The 27,512-nt window shown below is 40.0% G+C and overlaps 1 long non-coding RNA gene across 1 annotated transcript; it reads left to right on the forward strand.

Moving 5' to 3' along the window:
- Positions 1 to 27,512, forward strand: LOC310704665. The gene is made up of 3 exons (XR_014524951.1): positions 1 to 134; positions 2,453 to 2,756; positions 27,072 to 27,512. It is a non-coding gene; the product is annotated as an uncharacterized lncRNA (long non-coding RNA).

Here is a 27,512-nt window from a genome sequence, read left to right on the forward strand (position 1 = left end):
CAGGAATAATTATCATGTCTTAGATCCTTCACATTTTTGGCACTAATAGTCTTTTGTGCTCTAAACACAACAAAAAAATCTCCTGGAATTGTACAAAGACAATGGAAAGGTGACAGACTTTAGAAGAAGATACGGTAAAGTAGCCTGTAGAATAGGGTGTATTAGGACTGCTTCAAAAACAACTTTAAAAATAGAGCCTCATTTTCTGAACTTCAAAAGGTCTCATTACTTTAAAAGGAGACCTGTGGGTTGATGAAAGAGTGGTATGTGTCAGAGAAGATAAGTTTCTGCAATTATATTATTCAATATTTTATTGGGTAGAATAGTTCCTATTTTAGTAACAAGTACTGTAGGGTAATAATGAAAAGGCCCAAATGGTTATCTCAGTGAGCAGTCACAACATCTGAAGTTGAGCAGTTGCTTTGTGATGAACAGAAATGGTCCAGCCAGTCAGAAAGAAAACTGGTGGTGAAGAAAGGCCCAGTATGTAATAGTAGGTGGCGTGCTGGTAAATGATGTTTTTATAGAACTAATTGGCTGAAGAATGGAACACGAAGGAGCATGCAAGGATTCTAACAGGGTTGAATAAAACATTGGATGGCCGTAACACCTGTGATTCAGTTGCATAAAGTGACGCCATGTTACAAATGACCCTGGCTGTTGGTCACATCACAATATGAGAGGGAAGGGTTGGGTAAGAGCACTTCTCTCTATGCTGACCTTAGACCAGAGCTAGCTAACCTTTTTTATGCCTTGGGGCACACTTAGGAATGATTAGCCTCTGAGGGCCACATGCCACTGCAAGCCACACATGTGGACAGTTAGACACACAGAGCTGAGGTCCACCCAGTTTTCTAACTCCCGCTTGCTAGAATTCCTCTTGTCTCTCCATCCTCCCCCCTCTCTCATCCTCACTGTGAACATATAGCACATTCAAGCACACAGCTCTTGCACTCACTCATTCACACTCAAACCGTTTAGATAATGGCCACTCGTAGGGTGTATCTGGTTCATGTCAGCTCATCCCTAAGAGACAACGGTATAAGTGTTGTCATTTAAATGGTAACTGAATTAAGCTTGACAATGAATATTCAGAAATCAATGGCATCTATGTAATAGAGACTAAAGGGCAATTGCATACAAAACAACATTTAGAGAGGGGTGTGATGTACATGTGTTTATATAATAATGTCTGTAAGCCAGGTCTGGATAAATGAAGTTCCTGTTTTTAAAAGCAGGACCGAGCTTAAGTTTCTTTAAGTTCTATTTTCATGGTTAAAAAATATATATATTGATGACAATCAGTTCTGTTTGTTACATCTGAATCAGGCGGGCCATACAGGTTCTGGATCAGTGCCTGAGCAGAGTAGTGGTTTGGATAAGGGCGAATATGAAGTCGAATTCTGACCTTTTCTGGGACACTGCAGATCAGTGCTCCTGCAAAGGTTGACACAAATAGGAGGGGACGGGAAAGTAACAAAAATACCAGGAGTAGTTCTGTCACTGCACTCCAGGGGAAAAACCACAGCTCAGTGGTAGCGTGCATGCTTTGCATGCAAAAGGTGACAGCTTCAATCCCTGGTGTCCCCAGTTAGGGCTGGGAGAAACACCAGCCTAAAACCACTGACAGTCATTGCTGACAATACTGAACTCGAAGCAGCTTCCTATGTTCTTGGGAAAATCTTATGCTACTGAGACTCAGAGCTGTCTTGATTTTTTTTATTCTTAAAGGTAAAGGCCACAGCCTCCTCCCCCAACCTGTTGGATGAGTCCTCCTTCCAGTCACTGTGAAACTTGTTTTAGTAGGCAATGTAGTTGGTGGCTTAAAGGCAATGTTTACCTTGCATTCCTTCTACAGGGATGGGGGCGAATGGTGTCCCATGTGCTAAGCTGACTGCTAGACAGCTACAGCCTCTGAATGAATGGTGATGATGATGTGGGGGGGGGGACCTATTTTCACCCAAACTCATCTTGAGATTTTGCCATTCTGAATTGCTGAGCAATCATACGCAACTGCCTAGGTACGTTATCAGGAGCACAAGTTAGTGTAATTGAAAAATAACTACTTTGTCATCTGTAGTAAGCGCCTATATTTGGCCATAAAAATGGCATCCCCAGTGCGTGATTTCTTGGGTTCTTCTAATTATATTTTATAGCTATTCTGGTTTCCGTCCAGTTGTGCTTTTCTTTTAATAGCTCCAGGAACATCCAGTAATAAACATTAAAAGAAATTGCAGAATGATCAGCCACTACTTTCCGCAAGCTGTACTGATTAAATTCCTGTAGTCTCATTTTCATAACAAAGCCCGAGACAGAAAATAGTACACTCTGAATCTTCCCTTGACAATGATTAAGATAAGAACTGAAAATAGCATGAATGAAACCAATTTCTCCATTTCATCTATGTTAGTGTATGGCTGACTTAGTCCTTTGATCTTTGTTCACTCTGCAGGAGTCAAGACATACAACTTACAGAGATGATATTGACATGCTTTATCTTTGGTAAAGTGGGGGGTTCAGTCTCTAGCAATTGCCTTTCTAAATGTCCTTGGGGAAAAATGCAAGATCCTGATCCTGCCAGTGCTTTCTGCTTCTCCACCTCACTCAGCAATGACTTACACCCATGCCTTTGGTGGACGTAAGATAGAGGGCAGAGGATATTTCAGCAGTACTATTAAAGAAGCAGAAGCCCTCTCCCTCTTTCACATCTTGCCATGCTAGAATCAACAGAGTTCCCGGGAGCAACATTTTACTTTGTAAGTAATATTACATTTAAGTGAATAATATCAAATTCTTTAGGACTACAAATAATACACGAGTAGGCAATCTTGATCAATTTGTGTAGATTTGAATGGTTCCCCCCCACACACACACACAGAGAGAGATTTTTTATTTTCTGACATTCCAAGAGCAGATTTTTTCCCCTCAAATGGAGGTAACCTGTTGCTCTCCGTTTCCACAGGGTTAATTTAAGCAGAGAGAATGTGTAGGCGAACATACTCAGTTCATTGTGATGTTCATAGCAGAACATAAATATATCCAGCTAAATGTTAAAGCTAGGTTGAAGTGCTGGAACATAAAATTATTTTCACAGTTTGACCAAAGATCAACTCAGGGGATTATATTAGGAAAGAGAGGAGCTTTGTCTTTAACTAGTGGTGTGTGACCTGCAATTGATTTTGAGTTCTCAAAAGTAAGGAGGAATACAAATGCTTGCCACTTTCTCATGCGTTAAAAGGTTTCCCCTTGGAAACCACAATCTATTCTAGGTGCCTGTATTCAGATTCTAGTAGAGCCTGATTTGAACACTGAATCTAGATGCATATCTGGTATTTTAAATAATTTTATTATTTTCCATTACAGTATTTGATTTTGAAATATGGTTAATCTAAAATCTCCCAGTGCCATATCACTGTGCAACAGTGTAGGACTAGCGATGATGTGATAAGCAATTGGTTTTTACTGTTGAAAATGAAGAGGGTTCAATGAGTATTGGTGGTTCAATGAGTGCTGGTGGGAAAACTTCCTCTGCCCCACATTTCAGTTGCAATTGGTTTATTCTGTCGAAGCATTTTCAGTGACTCCACAGAAATGGGTTGGATTTTTTCTCAAGTATTCCCCGAAATATTTCAAGGACTTGGCCTATTCCGAATTATTCTCCATCAGTCTTTTTAATATGCCCTCCATTTGTCTTCTCCCTGATTGTGAGCATTCCTGGACCTTCCTGGACCTTTTACTTTCCAGCAGCAATGAGGGTCCTTCCAGCATCAGTGACTGGGGAATGAAGGGATTAATTAGGTCACAATGCTTTACCAGTAATACCCAACAGAAATATATTTGGGAATTACAATTTGCCATGGTTGCTGGGACTTTACTATAAAAAAAAGGCCCAGAAGCCCTTTCACTTATATGCCAGCGACCATTCCAGCTCTACAATTCTATTATTTGTTCTGGGAAATTCCTGTAGGAAAGCTACAGGGGCAAAATTGGTGCATTGGTAACTACTATGGGGCTCTCCTTGCCCACGTCTTGCCTTCCTCCAACTCCTCTGCAGAAGCTTTTCTCTCTCTCAATGCAAATCACTTTCAATACTGAAGCACAAGCCATCCTTACAAATTTGTATTTTTCTGAATTTTGCAAACCTGTTCTCCAGGCAAGCAGATTGTACAAAAATTCACATATTGGAATGAAGTGCTCATAAAAATGCATATATGAAAGGAAAATACAAGAATGCATTATTTCAAGGAAAACTGAATTGGAAAAAAATGTGTACATTAGGCAAAATTGCAAGCGAACATGGCTATTGGAAGAAATTCATACTAAAATACTGGTGGATTTTCATGAAAAGTTTTTTTAAAACTGCAAACTGATGTGGAAATGTGGAGAAGTGCAGTCTGGAAAAATGAGGAATTGAAACTGACAGACCCACCCATCACTACCCCTCATCCACATACTTCATTTCCTAATTCAACAGTTCGCAGGCAGGATGGAAACTGGTGCAATTCTGCTGTTATGGGAAGGAAAAATCCGAATTACAGAAAATGTTGAACCAAGTGGGGGGATCTGTGGGTATCTGTCTGTGGGAAGGAAACTGATACAAGTTCTTTTTTTTAAAAAAAAAAAAGCTTTCTGAGAACGATAAATAAGAATGTGTGATGTTTCTCCTTTATTTTGTTATTGGGAAAATGAATCCTAATCTTAGACAGACTTTTTTAAAAAGTTAGAAATATACCCGAAAGCAGATTTTACAGATTAAGGGTCCAGGTTGTTCAAATTAAAAGGTATTTGATCTGTGAGTTCCAGCATGAACTCTCACTTCTGTTCAAAGCAGAGAAAAAGAGTTATAGGAGTGTTTCCATGTTTCGCTGTTTCTTACTGCACTTCAAGGAGTGAACTCCATTGATACTAGTTAGAATTTATGGATGACTTGCCTGGGCGAATGTATTTTTGATAGCTCCCTTCCAATTTCATCTTCTGAGGTACAAGGTTCCTATTCCCATAAAGAATAAAAATGTAGGTTCTTTTTTGTCTACTTTTATCCTCATGGGAGAGCCTTTAATGGCCTGTCTTTCATTCCTTGCAGCTCCTGCATAACTTTCTCCTGTGCAGTTAGAAGTACCATCACATCATCACACAAATGGGAAGCTGGGGGGGGGAGGGGAATTCAGAGATTTGTAGCTTTGGGAAGTCTCTTGGCAACTGATCATGACAGTATCGGTTGGGTTTATCTAAATTAAAATTAATGAAAAGCAGATCTCTGAAGTATCCTTGAATAAAGGATAAATACCCTGTCCATACTAAAACGTTCCATTTTCTGAACCAAAGAAATATTTTCTTGGGCTGTATACATCAGATTCAGATTAATTTCTGAATTCTGAAGTCTGAGTCAAAGCAGGATTCTTACAAGGCTGCATGAATTGACAAAACAGACGTCAAGAAAAGTAGCATGGCATTGGGTCCCAGGATCAGTTTATCATTCCACAAGCCCCATGTTGATGGAATGGATCTGCTGGTTTTGGACTGCTCCAAACCTGTACCCTGAGAGTCGGCCATTGCTGTGGTGCAAGCCAAGTAAGAAGGTCTTACTGGAGGATTAGGGTGTAGCTTCCAAACAGGCAGATACCAAACCCAAACTTAGGTTTGATATGGTCAATCTTCCCCTGAGGCCCCTTATGTGTCATGAATGAGCCACCTACCAGGGAAGGTTTGCAGCCAGCCCCCAGTGAAGGTTTACAACCAGATCGCAGTAAAGGGTTGCAACAAGCTGAAGAAAGCTGCCAGGAACAGAGAGGGTTAGGGGGCCACTAGGGGCACATCAGAAGATGGCTGACAGTAACATCTCTCTGACCCACACGAGGTAATTAAGAGGCTGTGATGGGAGTAAACAGCCTCCCGCCCCCCCAAGCGTGTGGGGGGGGGGACTGCCCTTGCCTGCTGTGCCCTATACCACCCCCGAATTTGAGGGGGTGGGGGCACTAGGCAGAAAGCCCTTGTGTGGACTTCGGATCTCCTGGACGCTGTCTCTGATTCGCGCCTCTAGCTGCAGCAACTTCAAAAGAAACAATTAGGAGGAAGCTAATGCACATATTTCAAGGAAGAATGGGGAGTAAAGACTGCTAACCGAAGAGATCTCTGAGAAACAAGACGGGTCGGAGGAACAGGAATAAATCATGAGAAGACACACCAAGGCTCAGTATGTTCGGCAATGGGACTGGATGGGGGGGGACTTTTCTTTCTTTTCTCTATGTGATTAACCAAGAATCCCCCCCCCCACAAGTCAGAAATGCCGCTTAAATGACCTAAGCTGAGGATTTAAGACTGTGTGGAGATAATTTTCTAACCCCAAGCATGTTTTAAGGAGGTCGTGGAAAGTATAAGAACTTTGGAATGACGCAGCAAAAAATAGCGTTGCCATTTTGGCAAGTTCTGTCGAAAGACTTATGTCTGGGAGGAGGAATAGATCTGTTTTCATATTGTGGGTGAGCCTCCTCAGAGGGACTAAAGAAGGCAACAGATTTGCAAGACTAATGATGGAAAGAGTGCTTTTATTTAAGAGAGTGATGATATATGGAAACCATTTCGACATGATGATTGGATGAACGGAAAATTCACACAGGATTATAACTGGTGTTTACCTGCTTAAGGAGATTATCAGAAGAGATCATGAAGAAAAAAAGAAAAATATACGAACAAGATGAGATGTGGGAACAGCAAGATGGGACTGGATAGAATTATGAACATTATTTGGACAGATTTGTGGATATTAACGCAGCAGCAAGAAGATGATTGGAATCCCCTTCGGAACTTGAAATATGGGTCCCCCCAACAAAAAATTTAAAATTCGGCTTTGTAATTCGAAATTTATGTGATGTGATTTGATTTGATTCGTCGGTTAATAAAAATTATTTTTAAAAAAAGGAACAGAGAGGGTTAGCTGCCAGGCAGGATGAGCGTCAGCGGGTGCCAACTCCCCTGCCCCTTGGAATGTCAGTTGATAAGAGAATAGCTGAGGGTGAGTCGGAACCCAGCCAATGCTCTACTGGTGCGAACAGAGAAGGAAGCAGTTTGTCAGAACAGGAAGGGTTTGGAGCTGAACCAGTCCCTCCTAAGGATAGGCTAAGGGAAATGCAAGATTGCATATAAAAAGTGTAGATTAGAAGAAATGGGAACCTAATTTCTCAGGAATGTTCATGGGGGGGGGGGCGGAATCCGAACGGATGTGAAAATGTGGAGAACCAAGCTTATGAGAAACTGAGAACAAACCATCCCTACAATAAAGTAGCGAGTAAATTGAATAGGAGTTTGATGTATGGCTCTGCTACAGTTTTAAACTTTTTACAAAGTCCGTTTTTTTGGGTGCTTCTGTTTTCCATGGGAACATGATTGTAATAAGAGAGCAGGGACTTCCTACACTGATGCGGAGCAGATTTTGACCCTCATTCCAGTGTGGGCAGCTTGACTGTCCATATCTAGGACATGTAAGCCAGTATTGCCAATGTGCCCATCAACACATCCTATTGTGTCCATGAAAGGTCACAGTAGATATCATTTCAAGAATTCACAATGCATGAGAGGCTGTTTGGTGTTCCTGCTTAGTTCCTGTTTATATTGGCTCAGCCTTACCCACATTTCATTGGATGTCATCTTTTGATACCTGTCGTCTCATCCTTTCTAAGCAGAAAGAGCAACAGTGGCAGTGGCTTCTGTAGGTGGCTTTTTATGAAGGTGGCCGATGGGGCCATTCCTGGACCATTTTGCCATGTGCCAGACCTCCACGGCCTCCATTTTGTGAGTGACATCATAATTCCTCAAAATTCTAAATGTAAGCTATTGCTAAACATGTTCTCTGTATCTTCCAAAAGGGTAGAAGGTATGGGTTTGGTCAAGGGGGAGGCAGCTGCCCCCCTTAGATCAAGTAAAACAATAGAAATACTTCACTAAGTGACCAATCATGTGGGTTTTGCTCCTCCCCCCCCCCAAAAAAAAACCAACCCTGGCAAAGCCCACGCAGTAGTGGACAAACTCCTCCAGATTCAATTCTGATTGGGGATATCAGTTAGAGAAAGTGGGGAATGTTCAAGAAAAAGTTCCCATTTTCTGTGTTCTTTTTTTTTTTTAAGAATGGTTCCCTTCATTATACATTTACTCAGTCCCAAGCATCCTTACCCAATTGCTTCTGCTATTATGGCTCTTGGTTGGTCTCCCAAGCCCTAGTTTATACAAAGTAGTAGGTGAAATAGCTTGGAAATAGATTTAATACTGTCATGTGTAGCTCAGTTTATTTTGTGAGAGCCAATGTGGTATAGTGGTTAAGAGCAGTAGTCTCGTAATCTGGGGAACCGGGTTCGCGTCTCCACTCCTCCACATGCAGCTGCTGGGTGACCTTGGGCCAGTCACACTTCTTTGAAGTCTCTCAGCCCCACTCACCTCACAGAGTGTTTGTTGTGGGGGAGGAAGGGAAAGGAGAATGTTAGCCGCTTTGAGACTCCTTAAAGGGAGTGAAAGGCGGGATATCAAATCCAAACTCTTCTCTTCTTCTTCTTCTTTAATGTAGATTTAAAAAATGAACATATCTAGCAAAGCATACTTTTGGAGCACACTTTCTAGAAAAAAATAACAAGACAAACTCATTACTAGATGTTGTGGCAACTTGACATGTAGGCTTGGGTACTTATAATGTGTATTATTGCTGAATATTGGAAATGGTAATAGAAATCTTGGCACATATTGCTAGAGCCTTAATAATTATTTCTCATTTTCAATACTGAAAATAGATGAGTGAGTGGTGGAATAAAGGAATGCAGTAATTTACAAAGCAAGTTTGCTTATGGCTAGGCATGGTATAATGTAGAATTCTCACAGTCAATGTCCTGCGGCAGCAATACAGAATATTCTGTTTATGGCACAGATATTGTTGCCCATCTTTCTGTGTCAACGTATATTTTGCAACGAAGCCCAAAACCATGCTCCAGGTAATGCATATTTGGTTAGCTACCTACGATGGGATATGTTTCTCTGTCTTTAAAAAAATGAATGTGCAGTGCACATTCCTGAATTAATTTTCTTAAATGAAGAGCTTTCATTCAATCCTATCCTTCAAAAGATCACAACAGATGATGATGATAGATAGATGATAGATAGATAGATGATAGATAGATATTCCTTGTGAGATACCCTGTGTGCATTTAACAGCTGTGCAGTAGGTAAATAGCCAACAGCTACAGCTTTTACTAGCATGAAGACTGGAGGGTATGAGATTCATTTATTCTTATTGTGCAGCTGTTAAAGACACGGGAACTCCACTATGGAAAAACAAGAATTCACAGAATCATCTCCAGGAGTAGAATAGTAGAAACCTGCTTTTGTGGCATGCCAGCCACACACTACTGCTGGGGCAATACCATGTAAGTCTATACCGTTTTCCATTTGGTAGAACAGAAATAGGCAGGTGAGTACTTGGAGTGAGTTGCAGGTTGAAATTTATTATATTCATCTTGATTATTCCCATTCTATTTATTCCTGATGTCTAAGTATACAGATTTCTGTTTTATGAGGAATAAGAAGCATTCCTGGCATGGAAATCCTGACCAGTACAAGAAAATGGATTAAATTACTCCCACAATCCCTTACAAACTAACTGTGCCATAATGCAGTAACTCTCAGAAACTCTCATTGGATTAAGTCTGAAATTTCCTGATTTTTTTCCTTGGGGGGCGGGACTTAGGGGGAAAAGAACCTAGAGGACCCAAGTTGTTCAGAGTTTTGTAAATCAATACAAGAGCCTTGAACCTATGCTTGGTAGCAGATGAGCAGCCAGTGCAGCTGTTTTAACAATGGTGTCACATGTTCTTGACCAGAAGCTCCCATCAGCAATCTGGCCACAACATTCTGCTCCAACTGGAGCTTTTGAACCAGACCCAAGGGCAGCCCACATAGAGTGCATTCAAGTAATCTAGCCTCAAGGTTATATCCTTGTCCAGGAACAGTTGTAGTTCCCATAATCCTTTGGGGAAAGCGGTTGCAGTTTGAAGTGATATCATAGTGCTTTAAATATATGGTGTGAATATGGCTCATATAACTCTCATGTAAGAGCACATGCATGCTTTTCAATGGGCAAAATGCTAAAGAGTCTTTGACATTTATTACAGTCTGTTTTCTTACAGAATGAAATCTATGTAGGAAAATAATTTATGTGAAGTGACGCCGACACTATTAACACCGCGGGTAAAAGTGGTGAAATCTCATAAGAACATCCCTGAACATTGCATTTAATTTAGCTCACGAAATGCTTTGGTATCCATTTATAGACTGTGCAGATGAGGGAGCTATTTTCTTTTGTCTCACTTTGTGGCATAAATTTGAGGTCTCACCACATTTTTCTTTAAAGCCTAATTTTCTAAATATCAAAATAGCTTACCCAGCATGGTCTTTCTCCTGTCAGGTTTGTTGGAGATGAGGTTAGCAGCAATTTACAAGAGCCATTCTATTTTTGTACCTAATAATAGGGAGAGGCAGGCAATCTTCTGGTGCACAGATTCACCTTTTTCCCAGGGCTTTTCAGTTTGATTCACTCACAGCCTTGTGCAAATCAAGGTTCTTTTTATTAAACAGCCCAGTGCATTGTTTTACTTCAGTCCCCCCCCCCCACACACAATTGATGGCGAATCTCTGGAATTAAATGGAATGAGTGGCCTTTAAGTCGGGGAGAAGAAAAAAGTGTTTGGTGTTTGGATTTATTTCTATGGCAACAGGATGAGTAAAGAATAAAAAGGAGAGTTCACAACAACAAATAACATGCCTGGTTCCCTTAGCGTGTCCAATACTGGCAGATATTGCCAAATGCAAGCATTCTGCTACAAGTGTCAGCAAACAAGAATGAGACACTTTTAAGGCTCATTGATGTAGAAGAAGGTGGCAAGTTCTGTTTATTTCGCCATGATGCTTCAGACATCTTACATTTTAACTATTTGCCTTCACATGATGGGGAATGACAAATTAGAATGGCTTCATATGCATGTAAAAAATGTGCCCCCCCCAACGCTACGCCTCTGGTATCGCCTCTTATTTGTGCAGCAATTAAGGAATGTGGTGCCATAAAACTGAGCACCTTCTAGATGGTCAGACTCTGTCTTACGTCGTAACATGTATGAGGTTCAATTGCATTGGTTATTGGGGCCGAATGGGAATGGCTCACAGGAGCACCAGCAGTCCTATGACAATACATTGTATATGGGTTTGTAAATATTTCAAAGCACAGCTGCTAGATAGCTAACAGGCATCAATTGACAGAATCATCTCTCTTTTGTGCAGAAATAATTTCAGCCCGGTTTCTAAGCTTGGTTACATGTGCTGGTGTTTACCTTTTAACACCCTACTTGTCTTGGGCCATCTTCTCCTGTACCAGTTTGTCCATTCACTGAAGTCATCATCTGAGGCTCTTCTCTGGGTCCCTTACCTTCTAAAGTGGGTGAATGGAGAAGGAGCCATCTTTAGAATACCCTCCACAGGAAGGCTTGCCTGGTTACACAGAAAAGTCCTTTTTATTTTCCCAGGCTTTGAAAGCCTTTTTAAACAGTTCTGGGCAGTGTGCTTTATTTTGTGTTCTTCTGCTCTGTGGTTATTATGTATTGTTGTCCTGGGCTTGTTTTATTGTGTATTTCGTTTTTTCTATAAGGTGCCCTAGGAATGTAGTTCTGTTGGAGGGCAGAATATAAAATGTGGAAAATAAGCAAATGCATATGCTATGGTTGCATTTTGGAGTCCCACCATATGGAATAAATTTCTTGGGACCTACCACATAATCTGGGTAAAGTATGAATCAGGCTTGTAATGCCAAAATAGATCTGCTGAATATGATGGCTTCCCTGTTTTCCTAAGTGTAAAGGGCACTTTCGTAGAAGGGTCTGGGAACCCCTATATGTTTATAATTTTTGTAGAACCTTCAAACTTCAAAGAGATTAATGGATCATAAGAGAGAGAGAGAGAGAGAGAGAGAGAGAGAGAGAGAGAGAGAATACATTGATACCAATGTAGAGAAACAAAACTGCAATAAAATATAGAATAAAGTGCAGAGCAATAAAAGAGATGAGAAATATAATTCAGACCATGCTTCTTTCCATGAATTAACCGTGAAAGAGAAGAGGAATCCCAATTTCTTTCTGCATTGATGTCAATGCTAATTTAATGTATTTTGAAGACCAATGAAACAGCTATGCAGTTTAAATGAAGTGTTTCTACAATATTATAAATGAGATTGAGAATGATATTAGTTGCAAGGTTGTGAAATGTGTTCCTTCTTTGCCTCAGATTAGCCAAATCCAATCTGCCAAAAAAGATTTCTATGAGCAAACAGATTCTGCTGCAAATGTTGTGCTGTCATTAGAGGCAAATAAGCACCAAGATTGTGTTGTAAAGCCTCAGTGCTCATTTTACTGTTGACATGAGCTAGATTTAGGTTCAATGCTCAGGGGTGAAAGGCTGGGGAAATGTCTTAAGTGGCAAGCAACTAGTTTCCTTGCCCCTGCCGCATAACTCTTTCTGGTTCCACATCTCCATTTGTCATTTCTGAGTAGTACACGGTGGTTAAACCAAGCCCTGCAGCCTCCTTCAAATCTAGACAGGTTTGTTTACCAGGCTGTATGTCACTGTCAGGAGCAACCTTTGTAGGCCTCAGAGGAGGCTGGCTAGTTCTTACATACAACTTCTGTTCCAATTTTCCTACCTGAAGAACAAGACGTAGTAAACATAAAGCATGGCCAAAGGGTCCAAAACCTATTCAAAGTTTATTTAGCTTCCTGGAAAAGGCAGCATTAAAAAGGGAGAAAATAATCTGTGAAAATCCTTCAACGCTGCAAATGCTGCTCCTGGGGGGGACGAGGACCCAGAGACCCTCCTAAGACCATTTCAAACAGTGAGGAAAAAATCTGACTTTTACTCCAAGCACTAAAGTAATGCTAGCTTGAACTGTGCATTGGCATGATTTCCTGTTCAGCCACAGCACAACAGCTTTATTTATTTTCCTTTTTTGTTTTGTTAAACAAGTTAGATGTTGTAGTGCTCTGCAGTAGAAAATGGCAGAATGCACAGCCTAGATAAGAAAGGGGGTGGAGGAACTGGTGGACAATTGCTTTGGAGAAAAAGAATGCCTTGCTGAGCCTTACTGGGGTATTTTCTTTGAAAAGGTTGCATGAAAACATCATTTTGAGGTGCCAGAGGGGAATCTACATAACAAATGCAAAGTTTCGTGCCACCTTATGTTTGCTTTTGAGTGAAATTTCTGAAGAGCCAAATTATGTTGAGTAACCCATTCTTTCTCACTGGGTGAGGAAGGGACATAGCATACAACTATTCTGACTAATTTTGAATTAGTTAAGAGACCACTTAGTCTCATCAGAGAGTTGCAATTCCCAGAATTCCCTGGGAAGAGCTTCTTCTTCTTCTTTGGCGATCACTCATAGCCGAGTAAGATTGTCTTCCATAAACGCAGTTTTAACAATGAGTCCATAAGTGACTGTGGAGGACAATTCTGGATCCACATGTCCTTCCACAGTGGGGACATTGGTTTCCTGGTGGGAGGGGATCACGGTGTGGATTTGCCAAGCATGCCTCCCTCTTAGCATGTTTCTCCCTTGCGTCCTGAGTTCAAGAGCAATTGATTGTTAAACCACTCCAAAATTGTAGTTCTGTGAGGGGAACATGGGTCTCCTAACAACGTTTAGCATCCTTAACAAACAAAGTTCACAGGATTCTTTGGAGAAACCATGATTGTTTAAAGCGGTATTTATTTATTTAGTTTTTAAATTTATATACCGACCTTCATCCAGAGATCACATGGCAAACTGCATAAAAATACAAAATGAAACTACAAAATACATAACATAACAAAAAACAAACAAACAGAAAAGCCAATAATTCTCTCAAATAAACACATTTGTAATCAGCCAAAGGTCTGGTTATTGATGATTGTTTTCACTTGGTGCCTAAAGATATGTGATGAAAGTGCCATGTGAGCCTCCTTGGGGGAGAGCATTCCACAAATGGGGAGCCACTGAAGAAGAGGCCCATTCTTGTGTTGTCCCCCTCTGGACTTCTTGTGGAGGGTCCACATAAAGTATGATGCTGCTCTAAATGTATAGTGTAGATGGGGCCAAATTTGTCTGCCCATCTATTCTGACTAGCTGTGGCTCTCCAGAGTCCCAGCCAGGCATTTTCTCCATCAATCCTCCTGTTCCTTCTAACTGGAGATGCTAGGAAGTGAACATGGAACTTTCTGTATGCAGAGCATGTGCAATCCATTTGTAACATACCTTGTTAATTATTTTCCTCTTATAATAGTCTCTTGAAAAGACATAATTCATATTCATCTATCCCTTTGATATAATCTTAGGAAGACAAGTTAGAATTTTGAAGGCAGTGATGAAGAAAGTAAAGTCTGACTCATTTTCAACTGTTGACTCTTGGCATTGCCAAGCACAGCTAATGGAAATGGAGAAAAATATCCTTTGTAGGTCATCAGACTAATTAATCTTGACTAGTCACCAGTGCCTGAGGAAACTGTAGTACTGGCACAAGATCTTTCTGGATAAAACGTTGGTCTTAACCTTTGTTCTTCTAATTATGCTTTATAATAGGAGCAGAATGAATATGCACTGCAAATTTATTGCCCTCCAAATAAAATCTTGGAAGCATCACAAAGAAAGAGTTTTTGCAGGAGCTACTTAATTAGGGGAAGATTGTGTCCTTTCCAGTCTCTTAAGATGACCTTGTTATATAACAAATGTTTAGAGAAGTGTTTGCTGTTGATTGTCTCCCCCTACACTTCATTTATTTTCTTTTAGTGTGAAGTACACTGACCAAAAGAGCACAATCTTTCTTAGTCAGTCTCGGGGAAAGGAACCTTGTATAATTCATTTTTATTTTATGGGTTGTAAAAGCAATTTTATTTCATTGTCTGACAATAAAATCATGAAATAGCAATTTTAATATCTAGACATTCTCAGAGTGCCTTTTGATGGGCAATATAGAATTGGGCAATGGCAGTTTTTCCTTCATGTGAGGGCACAGCTGACCTTCTGCATCAGGGTCCTTTCTAGCAAGGTGTCCTGATGATGCTCCTTATTTGTGGGTTGTATTCTCATCTTGGACTAGGCTGGTTGTACCTTATGACCTGTAGCAACACAGAAGTCTAGCATGCAGTGGAAATGAAATCTAGCTTTTATTTATTTTTTTAGTTGTGCTAATACTTAGAACCATTCTTTTTATGTTTGATCTTTGAGAGATTGTAGTGCTGACGGTTTTGAATATGAATGCAAATGTAAAGTACCTTACACTTTTGTAAGCCCCCCTGGGAATTGTTCTACACTGAAGAGAAGGATACAAATCCAGAGAATCCAACCAAGCAAGCATTTTGTCTTTCTCAGCAGGGTATGATTCATGCCTCTCTACAGAACAGATATTTAACCCTATCCACTTTGGCAGTGCCCTCTGTCCTACTTCTGTTCCTTGTAATAAAAGCAGGTAAATAGGCAACATCTATGAATAGATAAAATTTTGGGGAAAGGAAGCAAGCTATGTTATGCCTCTTATAAAAGAAGTAGGGGTTGTACAGTTCCTCCCTCCCACTTTTAATATCCCCATTCCATCTTCTCCAGGTCCATTCAACTTCAATGAATTTTCCTAAGCAGTATTATTGGCAATTAAGTTTGTCTGGTCATACCATAGGAGACCTCTTTATCTTCACACCTAGTGAGACTGCCAAGGTAATGCCATGTCATTAGGGCTGCCATGTGTCCTCTTTTTTCCAGGACAAGTCCACTTTTTCATGGGTAGAGTTGCCATAGTGATCCATATTTAAAAGTAGAAGTCGGCAAATGTGTCCTCTTTTTTTCTCTTCAGAATATGGCAGCAATTTTGCAGAGGCGTTGAAAAAGACATCACATTCATTGACACATGTCCAAGTCAACCAGCAGTTCATTTCATTGAGGTGATGGGGATGTCTCACACCTTAACAATCCAAAACGAGAGCACTTATTCGCACTCACTGAAGTGCCCACATACCCTTTTTCCTCTGTTGTCCTAACCTTGCCTCGCATCTGTTTTAGATTGTAGACTCCCTGGAAGCAGGATCTTGTCTCTTTTGGTTTACAAGGTAGCATGTTCCCTGATAAAAGTTTGCAAGGGCTGAACGCACCACTTGCCTAAGTAAAACCAGGAGTCCTGATGCAAAAGACAAAGTCAGAGGACCCAGTCAGTGATAGGAAAATCCACCAGGCCTGTCACAGTAAACACTCGTTCCCCTCTTCCCACAGCACTAGGGCCCCAATGAAATTTGGATTCTCCTGTACCTATATTAAAGTTCAAATAAAAACATTGGAAGCTCTACTCAAGGATCTCCCATCTAACATGTCTGTGACCCGTAAATGGCAAAAATGTAGTGGTGTACATTAGAAGCACCATATTGCTTGATATAGTATAATCTTGATTAAAATCTGGAGAAAGACTAGGGCTCTGCAGCAAAGAACCCACCAAGCCTTAGTGGCAAAGGATTGCATCAATCTGGCCTCAAGGAGAAAATATGAGGAACTGTTAGAATTCAGGGGCTCTTTGGCCATGGTTTATAGGTAATCATGGATGATGCAGGTGCTCAAAAAGAAAAGAAAAATTGGATATGATATGTGCCCCAATGGCTGAAGTGGTATATAGGGTTGAAGATCAGCAAAGCCATTATTGGAAACCTTCACTTCCCTGTCTCTTTCTTTCAGGGCCATAGGAACACACACAAGGTAACAATGCTTATTTACTTATTTCCATCCAACCATCCTTGGCATGATGTTTTATGAGGAGGAAGTTTTACTTATTTTCTTTCTGGCTGAAAGACACCTGTCAAAGGTACAAGAGCCAAGTAATGTAGAAATGGTGGGAATCTCATGTCCTACAGATTTAATAATTTTACCCTGTATACCATCTTTGGTTTATCCACATGCCTGAACTAGCCAAAGTTCATCTAATTCAAGTCAGATGGGTTTCAATTGGAATTAAAATGCAATGGGATACACATCTTCACTTGTAAATACTGTATCTGGCTGACTCTCAGCTAAGTGGGCAAGGAACAGCAGCCGTAAAGTGCTTAGCCCTGGCTACATTGTACCCTTGATTTGCACATTTGAGAGTATTCTCTGGTTCCTGAATTACTGGCAACAGGAAAGAAGGTTGGTTATAATTCATGAAGAATGTGATGTGGTGTGAAACTAAAAGCTCAAGAAATTGCATACCAGGTCCAATTCACCATTAACAGAACCTTAACATTTAGCACTCTGCAGTTCTTTTGAAACAATTGCTTGCTGGACCAGTTCTTCTCAAAGAACTGATTTACTTAGAAGAATGGTCTCATTCGGCATTTTAAGAAGTGACAGTAAATTTAAGCCTCCATATTAAAAACACAAGAGCAGCCACTTTTCAGCTTATGTTTAAGAGGTACTCCTTAATGATTTCAGCTTAGTACATTAGTCTATGTTCACCAAAGGTCAGCTGCAACTAAAATCATTGGGAGCTGAGCCATTGATTTCAGCCAGAGTAGCCGAAAGTAGCTATTTTTAACAGCAAAAGAAATACAACATACTTTCTACAGTAAAAATTCCAAACATTATCTGGGTTTTAGGATGAAATGTCCTGGATTAAATAAGGCATCAGGACATGTGATGAAGCCAAAGTAAGGCTATAAAGTCTTGGCTTTCACTGAGCTTGAAACAGAGAGCAGATCCTGGAATTAATGGCTGTGCTGCAGCAAATCCCAGACATAAAAAAGGAAGAAAAAGATTGCATTGGAGACTAAGATTGGTGCAGAGATATTAGAAAGTAGTGCTTTACGATAAGAGAAGTCTTGCTGAAATTGAATAAAAGGAAAGGGTTTAGAAATGGGGAAAGGCATATAGATTGGCGAGTACAAACCAAATCATCTCCAGCTCAGTGATTTCAGGCAGGGAAGTAAGAAAAGAAATATTTAAATGAAGTTAAAAACAACAAAAACTTTTCTCCCAATCAAAATTCATCCTTGGTTTCCACATAGGTTATGCTAATTTTCCTAGATTTAACTAGTCAAAAAGAACAAATATTATTCAAGTCTGCAAATCTGGAGACATTTTGAAGGGACAGATTCATTTCTTAAATGTATTTAATCTATTTTTTCCAATTCTTTTTCCTGTTTCAACTGTCCATCTTTTTGCATGCAGTACTGTTGAAAGCGAATCACCTTCCAAAATCCTATCTACCCAAGAACTATGCTCCGAAGACGAAGATTGACTGGGCTAGCTTCATTGGGAGAAGATATTATTAATGTTAAGATTTTTGGTAACTGCTGATTAATTTACAATGGAGGGAGCTAACTACATATTTCAGGGACAATCTATTTCTGATCACATTTGTAGCCTTTCATTATTGTTTTTCTGTATGTTTAAAGCAAAACAGATATCAATGACCATACTAGTATAATACTTGCAATATACTTCCTGTGCTAGATTTTGCAACTTATGAAAGTAAGCAGTTCTCTACATATCCTAGATAAATGTACTAAACTGACTACATTTCACAAAATGGCATATATATTGACTTCCATGGAAGAGGGAAAATTAAAACAATCAGCCCATGTTGTCACAACAAAGCAACACCAAATCATAGCATACCACCACCAGTATACAAGCCCTGCACAGAAAGACGATAACTTAAATGATAGGGTGCACGACATGGGGCTTTATCTCTCTGACCCCATGTCCTGCTCAGAAGGTTTCTGTGTACTTGGGGAACTCCTGACTTAATTGGAAGCATATTGCTATAAGTTTGGAGTTTGGACTAAATGGCCTCTTGGGATCCTTTCCAACCATGTGATTCTCTGGTTGTAAAAAGAAACTGCTAAGATGGTCAAAACCAGTTAAAGTGTTGATGGGCAGGTTCCAGTCGTGTTCTTTGCTTGAAATGTAGCTATTAAAACATAATATTCTTAAACCAAATGAGTGGCTTGGCGTAATTATGTTTATAGATATATGTAATGCTCCTTGTTTGTGTTTGTGTGTTCTTTATCCTTTTATTTTTCCTATATCTTATTTGATGAAACTTCTTATGCATGTTGTATAAGTCATGATGTAATTTGCCTTCTGTGTAACCTTGATGCCCTGCTGTTCTCGATGTTATTATTTTATGTTCTGATGAACCTTAATAAGCATATGTGTGTTTTGTTTTGTTTTCTGTCTGACAAGGTACATTCTATTATTAGGTAAACTAAGGTGTGCCATAGGAGCTAATTGTTAGACCCACTGCCTCTGAATGGGTCTGTCCTGTAAGTTGGGTTACCATCCCAAGCCTCATCTGGCAGTTACTGGAATAAAGGCAGACTGAGTAGGACAGAGAGTTGACTTTAGGGTGCTGTCTTTCACCCTTGAAAGCTGATCTGGGGGCATTAACCATTGAAACATCTGTGAGTGTTTAATGCTGGTCCTCCACCCACATCCTGTACAATGCAATATTGAACGCAATATTATCAAACAGCATAAGCCCTCTGTTCAGGCGTGTCAGAGAATTCTGACAGCAAAGGGGGCAGAAATTCCTGCTGTTTGCATAGTTCCTTGTTGTCAGGACCGGATTGAGTTCATGCAGATGTAAGTGGCATGCATTGACACTGGATTATTATTTTTTTCAAAGCAAGCTGCAAATATTACATAATTAATAACTTTGCTGAAGCTTGCATTTGCATTCTGAGGACTTTAATGACATATAAAAGATGAATAAAATATACATGTTCCCTAGCTTCCCTACCATGGTGATGTGTTGGTGATGGTTGAGAACGATGGTACCCTTCTGATTTCCTGTCAGCTTGCTAGGATGCTAGCTCCATTAAAACCAGTGAAATGTACTTCTGAGTAGATTTGCATAGGATTACCATGTAAATCCCATACATAAGGTTGGGTTTTGACTCCAGGCACCATCTAGCAACAGTCTATGGTGCTGTTATCAGTGTTTTTAAAAAGTGAAGGGAATGGGAAGGCTGGGGGTGGATGTGGAATATGTAGGATTCCCAGCTTTTTCTGGCTAGCTTTAACAGGCAAAAATTCAGCAGATTAAGTTCTCCCATTACTACAACTCCCTGCTCTGATGGTTCAGAGTGCATTTCTCTGAATCTCTTACTAGGCGGTAAGCCCTATAAAGCACAACGGGACTTCTGAATAAATGTGCAAAGGAATGAGGCTGCAATCCTAACCCTGGAAGCGAGCCCCATTGAATTCAGTGGGGCAGTTCCCATTTCTAATACCTCATTTAATATCCCCATCCTGCATTTCCCTGGTCAAGTCAACATCACTGAAATTGCCAAAGCAATAATACTGACTGGCAATACAGTAGACCAGTAGCAGTCTTCTTTACCGCCACAGCCAGTAAGACTTCCAAGATGATCCACCAATGATATCTTAAGGGGAGTTGAAGACAACATTCCATTCCCTAACATTCTTAACACACATTGAAGCCAGCCAGCAATTAATCTCAGTGTGGCCATGGGAAGGCTGTAACAGGCAACAACATTCAGAGTGCTTTGCATAAAACAAAGACATAGTAACTCAAAGAAGCTTCTGAAAAGTCATGTGGCAGGAAAGACTGCCATTTTGGACTTGAGATGCGCATTTAAAATATCTAATCAAGTGTGATTTCTCACTGATTATCTCAGAACTAATTAGGAAGAGGTTTCTTCAGCTTAATCAGAGATATCTGGAAAGAAGTTATTTGCATAACTTCAAGTCACATTATGTCATTAGGACAACCATGTTAATTTAAGCTGACGTGTACTGTAAAATTAAAATATATTGCATTCAAATAAGGAAACAAAGAGGCAGTGGGAACCTACAAATTAGAAACTAGCAAGAGCAACATTAATTGATGGAGTGCAATATCTCTGCTTCATGAAGCATATAAGTCCACGAAGCACAAGGAATGTAAATAGGCAAAGGCCAGGATGATAACAGCAGGGAACAGCACAGGCATGAGAAATGTTGGCCACCTGAATGCCATTCCATTGCTTCTGTGGATATTTTTGTTGTACTTGACAAAAGAGCAGAGTTCCCATGTTTAAAAAGAAAATGATGCATGTGAAACGATATGGAGTTTCACAAAGAAGGCTTCAGGGATGGCAGGCATGTAACAAGAGAAAGAATTTACACTTACGTTTATACAAAACTACCAGAGAGAAAGAGAAAGAAAGAAAGAGAGTGAATAGGAAGAAAGAGGGAAAGTCTCCCAGAATTCACAGGAAAGTTTAATCTATTCTCAATTTCAGCAAATCTGTATGTTCTATACTTTTATTTGATAGTTCATTCATATCTTGGTCATCTTAGCTGCATTACTGTTCTTATTTTAGCCAAACAAAATGGAGACCTCAACAAAATGAAGTATCTGTCTGAAACTAAGAATGGCATTGTGATTAAGAGAGTGCATCCTTCTTTGATGTTTCTGGGAGACATTTCAGCTGCATATGTGGTAAAGTTGGCTTTACTCTAAGAATGTGAACTAAGTCACTATTCCTACACAAAGGGAAGTGTAATACAACCCTACCATCACATCTACCTGTTTTGATATTTTAGCAATTGTGGTTGAAATTGTGGGTTGTGGTTAAAATTGTGGCATTCCACCTATGCCTAAAAAAGAGACCAAGGAGAGAATTCACATTTGTGAGGCATGTTTCTGGTTCTGGAGTCCACAATGAAGGAATGTGTGAAGGGCTTCTGGCAGGAGCAACTGGTGGGACAGGTGCTAAGCAGGATGGCAGTGCTGAACATGGTAATGTGGGCAAACCAGTGGGAATGCCAAATTGGCTCCACGACTTTGCTCCTGCCTCCCCAATCCCACCACCTCCCTATCCCAACCCATCCTGGTAAGTGGCAGCTGTGCCACTGGTGCTGCCCTGGCAAGAACTCTTAGCCCATTGAGTTCAATAGGGCTTGCATTCAGTTAAGTATGCATAGAATTGCAAAATAAGATTGAGGCACTCTACCTGGGAAAAAGCTCCATTGAACAAAGCGGAATTTGCATCTGAGTAAACATGCAAAGGACTATGCTGTGAATATTTTGGTCTATACAAACTAACTAAGATGGTGGTCTAGTAGTCACTTCTATAATCTATTTCCATGGGCTGAATTTGTTACTATCTTAGTTCTCGCCAAAAATGAGACAAAATGCTTATTAAGTACACTCATGTATCCTTGTTGATCAAGTTCATGACCTCCAGAAGTAGCTACAATGCCCATCACCTTTGACCCATTGGCCATGCTGGGAAATTGAGTCCAACCACATTTGGAAGGCCACAGGTTTAAACCCCTGTTGGACTACATAGTTTTGTTTTTTTATTATTGTGTTTTCAATATTTATTGTAAACATTGGGTAAACATCGAGGGAAATACGTGATAATTATATGATTTTACAGCATTTTACAGCATTTTTCTTTTAAAAGCAGAAGCAGTGTCATTCTTATCTCTCTTCTTCACACATACTTTGAGGTACATAAGCAGAAGTTACCGTATTTTTCGCCCTATAGGACGCACTTTTCCCCCTCCAAAAATGAAGGGGAAATGTGTGTGCGTCCTATGGGGCGAATGCAGGCTTTTGCTGAAGCCTGAAGAGCGAGAGGCGTCGGTGTGCACCGACCCCTCTCGCTCTCTAGGCTTCAGGAGAGCCCCAGCACCAGCCCCACAAGGTCGGAGGACAGCGGGGAGGTGGAACGCCGCCATCCCGCTGTCTCCCGATGTGGTTTGGAGGCTGACGGCGGGGAAAATGGAAGTGGGTTACCCAGGCCATGTTACTTATGCTTGCATGTTTCACTAGATTAATTGTGTTTTTGTTTTTTGAGCTGAGAACCATATCATAAAATTTGGAGAAATGTGAAATCTGAAGGATGACTATATTCTGATCCATACATTATTCTGGCAGGTGCAAATTAGGCCATTCCACTTAAAAGTGCAGACCAAATGAAATCCCTGCTCCCTCTCTAGTGGCTGACAAAACTAAATGCCAAGTCTTTTTGAAATATTTGATTACCATAACCAAATTGAAAGTATGGTGCCTATGCAGGACCCAATGTTACCTAGCCACCACTTTCTGAAGAACTAACAATAAGCTTAAATTCCTGTTATTATCCCACTCAGTGTTAGAAGCCAACAACCAATTATGCAGAAGTCACGACACCTTTGACCTTTATAGGGAAGTTGCTGGTGTTGCAGAATCTCATGCTGTACCATGCATAGTTATTCAGACAAGACATAACAGTGTTCAGATTTGACTGTTTTCTCTCCATCCTGAAAAGAGGTCAGGCCTGGTTTACATGCAACCATTTCCCATATGGTAGTCAATTTCATGTAACAAATTGTTTTGAGTCCTGGTTGTGACTTATCACATCATTTGTGGCTTTGCACCACGAGTGCATTGTCATTAAAAAAAGATGTATGGCAAATGGCATCTGAGACGTATACAGTTTCATACACAAAAGTGATTTTTGTATAGAGTATTCATCGTGTATGAAGTGCTTCCAGTCTCACCAGATGAGCTGTACTTAAGCTGCTAATGCATTGTCACTCACAACCTCAGCAGGTAAACACCATCCTAGAATTTTCTCTTTTATTATTCCATCAATTTAGCTAGAACTTTCATAACCTCCACTAATCCTTTTTATAGCAATTGCTAAAAAGGATTTCAATTCAAGCATGTATTGCTTGGAACTTAAGCCCCTGTTCAGCACCCATGCTAAAGCTATGTATAAGGCTATTAAGGAGACTGAATTCACTGTTAGTTTTTCTAAACTTGCATTATTAAAACTTGCCATTCCAGAACATGGCAACACTATATAGGTTTTGTCTGCTTTTGTTTTCATACATACTTGTTTTTTATCCATCATCTGATGAACAAAGGGATATGTCTTGCCGTTAACACATTTATGTAGCTAAAACAGAAAAGTCACTTATATTTTGATGACATGAGGCAGTATATTTTACAAACATGCACCTCTTTGTTGTGTTCTTAGGCAAATAAATGTCTCTGTGCAACAAAACCGAAGCACTGCATGCTAGGAGATGTAATTTAACGGCACAGGAAGTAAGGGCAGGAAATCATGCTAGGCCTAAAATGAGTTAATGCAGGGATCCACAACCTTTTTGGGCCAAGGATCATATTTGGGTATCTTCAAAACTGTTGTGGGCACTACAAAATACCAATATCACAGACGAAAAACTGTTGATGAGCTCTCCCCACAGATCTGGCAAATCACCTACACATACCTCAAAGCAAAATACAGACAAAAAAGGAGGAAACCCCCAACCCAAAACACACACACACACACACACACACACACACATCCAGGAAGGCCCCATGCACACTATGTTTGGGATCCCAGAGTTTTCTGAGAGCAGGAAATCTGTCTTTCCTGAACCAGGAGTTGCGGGGTGGGGGGGGAGAGGAAGTGCTTTGCCTCTTACCCTTCCAGAAATGGGACAAAAAATAAACAGTTGACTAGCAACCTCACCTTAGCCACCACAGTTTTTCTTTTGCCTTCTCTAATTCTTGGTTCCTGTGTTATTGTCAAATGATTGTGATGTATTTCTTTATTTTGTTAAGAACCGGACATTCCAATTAGCTTCTTAAGGAGACACATTGCTGCAGCAGTCTGAATAAAGCTGCTTAGAACTTTTATTACAAGTTGTGTTTCCCAGGGAGATGGAAGTTTTCAAATCACTGCTCCCGAATTGCAAATATTATTAACAAATGTGGTTGGATACTGCACCACTAGTTCTACAGTTTTAGATTGCTAAGCCATTTACACACTCTGAAAATTAGTAGTCTGTGAGACAACACTGATGCAAGTCATAAATCACTTGTGCTTTGAGTATATTTTGGAAGGTTCCCAGTTTATTTTTATCCATGAAATGCCACCTAGGAGCAAGTATGCAAAATCCTCTTTATCATTCTTGTCATTGACCAATGACCTAAATTGGTCTGAATGAGGAGAGGTGTGATAACCCTTAGCCATAATTTATATCAAGGGCATGAAAGTTGTACATGGAGAAAGGGTGAATAAAATACCTGATGATATAGAACTTAGAGAGAGAGAGAAGAACTTAGACATGCTGCTCAAAAACTATAAAATGGTCATATGACACAACTCTAATTTCTGCTTACACAGCTAGTTAAAGAAATAAACTAAAAAGTTCAGAAAAACAAAATCATTTTATTTATTCTGAAGTAATGTAGTGTGACACTCCCCCCAATTTTGGCCCTCAAAGCCACACACAATACTTGGAAATTCCATGAAATAATGTCTACATTAGGAATTGCAGTTGGAAACTTTCAACAAAATCTTACAGGAGTTTTTATCAGTAAATTTATCAATCTTTCCCACTGATTATCCGCAGGCTTGAGAAAGGACCACATTAAAGCTTTATCACAAGGCAGAGAAGTCCATTGTCACTCAATTTTATTGAACAATATAATTAGAATTAAGAAGGTGGTCTGCTTGGCAATCTATATTTTCTGAAATCATCAGAATAATCTCTCGACTCGGGCAGTGGCATGCAATTTTGAAGGAAAAGAAAAAACCCAACCACAACCCATGTATGTATATGGTAGAAGATCATACTGACCATAACTCCTCTTTAAAAGTGGGGAGAGCCCTCAGCAACCATTGATATTTGCTTTCAGTCAGGAGGACCAACATATTTCCAAAGAAGTTGGAGCAGCAGCCATCTATGCCCTTGCAGGGTCTGCAGTCCAAGGTCTTTTGAGTCCGCTCCATGGATGGATGGATAGGGATTTGAACCAAGATCTTCATTACAACAATACTACTTCATATTATAATACTAGAAGATATTTGACAAAAGAAAAAGCTTCGATCAGATATTTCATCCTTCCTTGCCTCCCATGCCTAAACCCTTGGAATGAAAAACAGCAGTAACAATAATTTTGACTGTGTCCATGTGCTTTCCTTGGTCTTTCTTATTATCGTTCTTATCCCTTTCTCAAGATCAAGAGCTTTTCCATGGTATGATACGGCACCAGTAAGAATATAAGAAGCTGTTATACTAAGCTGGGCCAATGGTCTGCTTAGCCAAGTACTGCCAAAGCTGCTTGGCTGCAGATCAAAAAAGAATTCCCTGAAGTCCAATACAAATCTCCTTATTACTTCACATAGTGGGAACTGAATCTGGGATTTCATACATCCAAAGCATGCACTCTGCCACTGAGCAGTGATCCCTGTACTGAGGGAGTGAGTCAGATTAGTGTCTTGTGACAAGAGGTTTTAAATCAAGCTCTTCAGAGCGTATTCGATATAAGATCTTAACTGGAAGGACTTTGGCTCAAATCAGGAAGCTCAAACATGCAAAAGGAAACTTAAATTCTATGAATGAGGTATTGGTCCTCTTCTGCTATGGATCATACTTTTATAATGAATGCACAGAATGGGTTTATGTGCCTCGGCTATAAAGATTATTCACACATTGTGTGCAGCAAAGTAATATTAGACCCTAGATTTAATGCTCTTATGGGAACTCTCTATGACCATGTGTGTTATTTCATTTGTGAATAGGAATGATCTGTCAATTTTGGCCTGCTCAGTTTCTCGTTTTTCAAATTTTAAATCCAGTTTTCCACATTCCTGCAGCAATCTGAAGTTATTTAAAAAAAAAAAAACCATGAAAAATAATCCACATATTAGTACAAATTGCTCTTAATAAACACATTTTGCAAGCAATTTTGCAGTTTTTACTAATGTACACATTTTTGCCAGCAATTCTCCCCAATATTTTTCGATGTTATCATCACTACTATATGTATTTCGTGCACACTTTACCCTCATATATGTATTTTTGTAAAGTGTGGTTGGAGAACTGCATTGCAAAATTTGGATTAGTGCAAATTCAAAGGACAGCTGTATTTCATTTGGTATAGTGGATCAAGAAGTGCAAATCAAGTAGTTTCCCATTAAAGTGCAAATAAAATTGAGTTTTCCTTTTTGCCTTCTCATTTTCACATGGAATTTTATGCTTCCTCACTTACAGAAGTTTGCAGTAGATGTCTTACAACATGGGCAGTGAACCTGCAGCCCTCCATATAAACTACAATGCCTGTAACTCCTGACCTTTGGCAAGCAGTCTGAGGCTGATGGAAGTTGGAGTCCAACAAGATCTAGAGGGCCACAGGTTCCCCATCCTTCTCTGAAGAGCAAGCAGTGCTTTTTTTCTGGAGGAACTCAAAGGTATGCAGTACTGGCACATTTTTTTCTAGAAGAAAAGCACTGAGAGCAAGTAAATCTGATAGTATGGGATGCTGTTCACACAATTTACCAGTCTAACTATTTTGTGTAAAAAAAGAGATATACCTAGTTTTCTTTCTAGTGTGTTTAACAGTCAGAAACTAATGTGACTCACTAAGTCTCATCAGCAAAGCAGTAAAAATCATCCCCACCTGCTTACTACCTTGTAGTTTATTGCATGTGTAAT

The sequence above is a fragment of the Podarcis liolepis genome (genome assembly GCF_965112155.1).
Source record: "Podarcis liolepis genome assembly, chromosome: 4".
NCBI classification, from domain to species: Eukaryota; Metazoa; Chordata; class Lepidosauria; order Squamata; family Lacertidae; genus Podarcis; species Podarcis liolepis.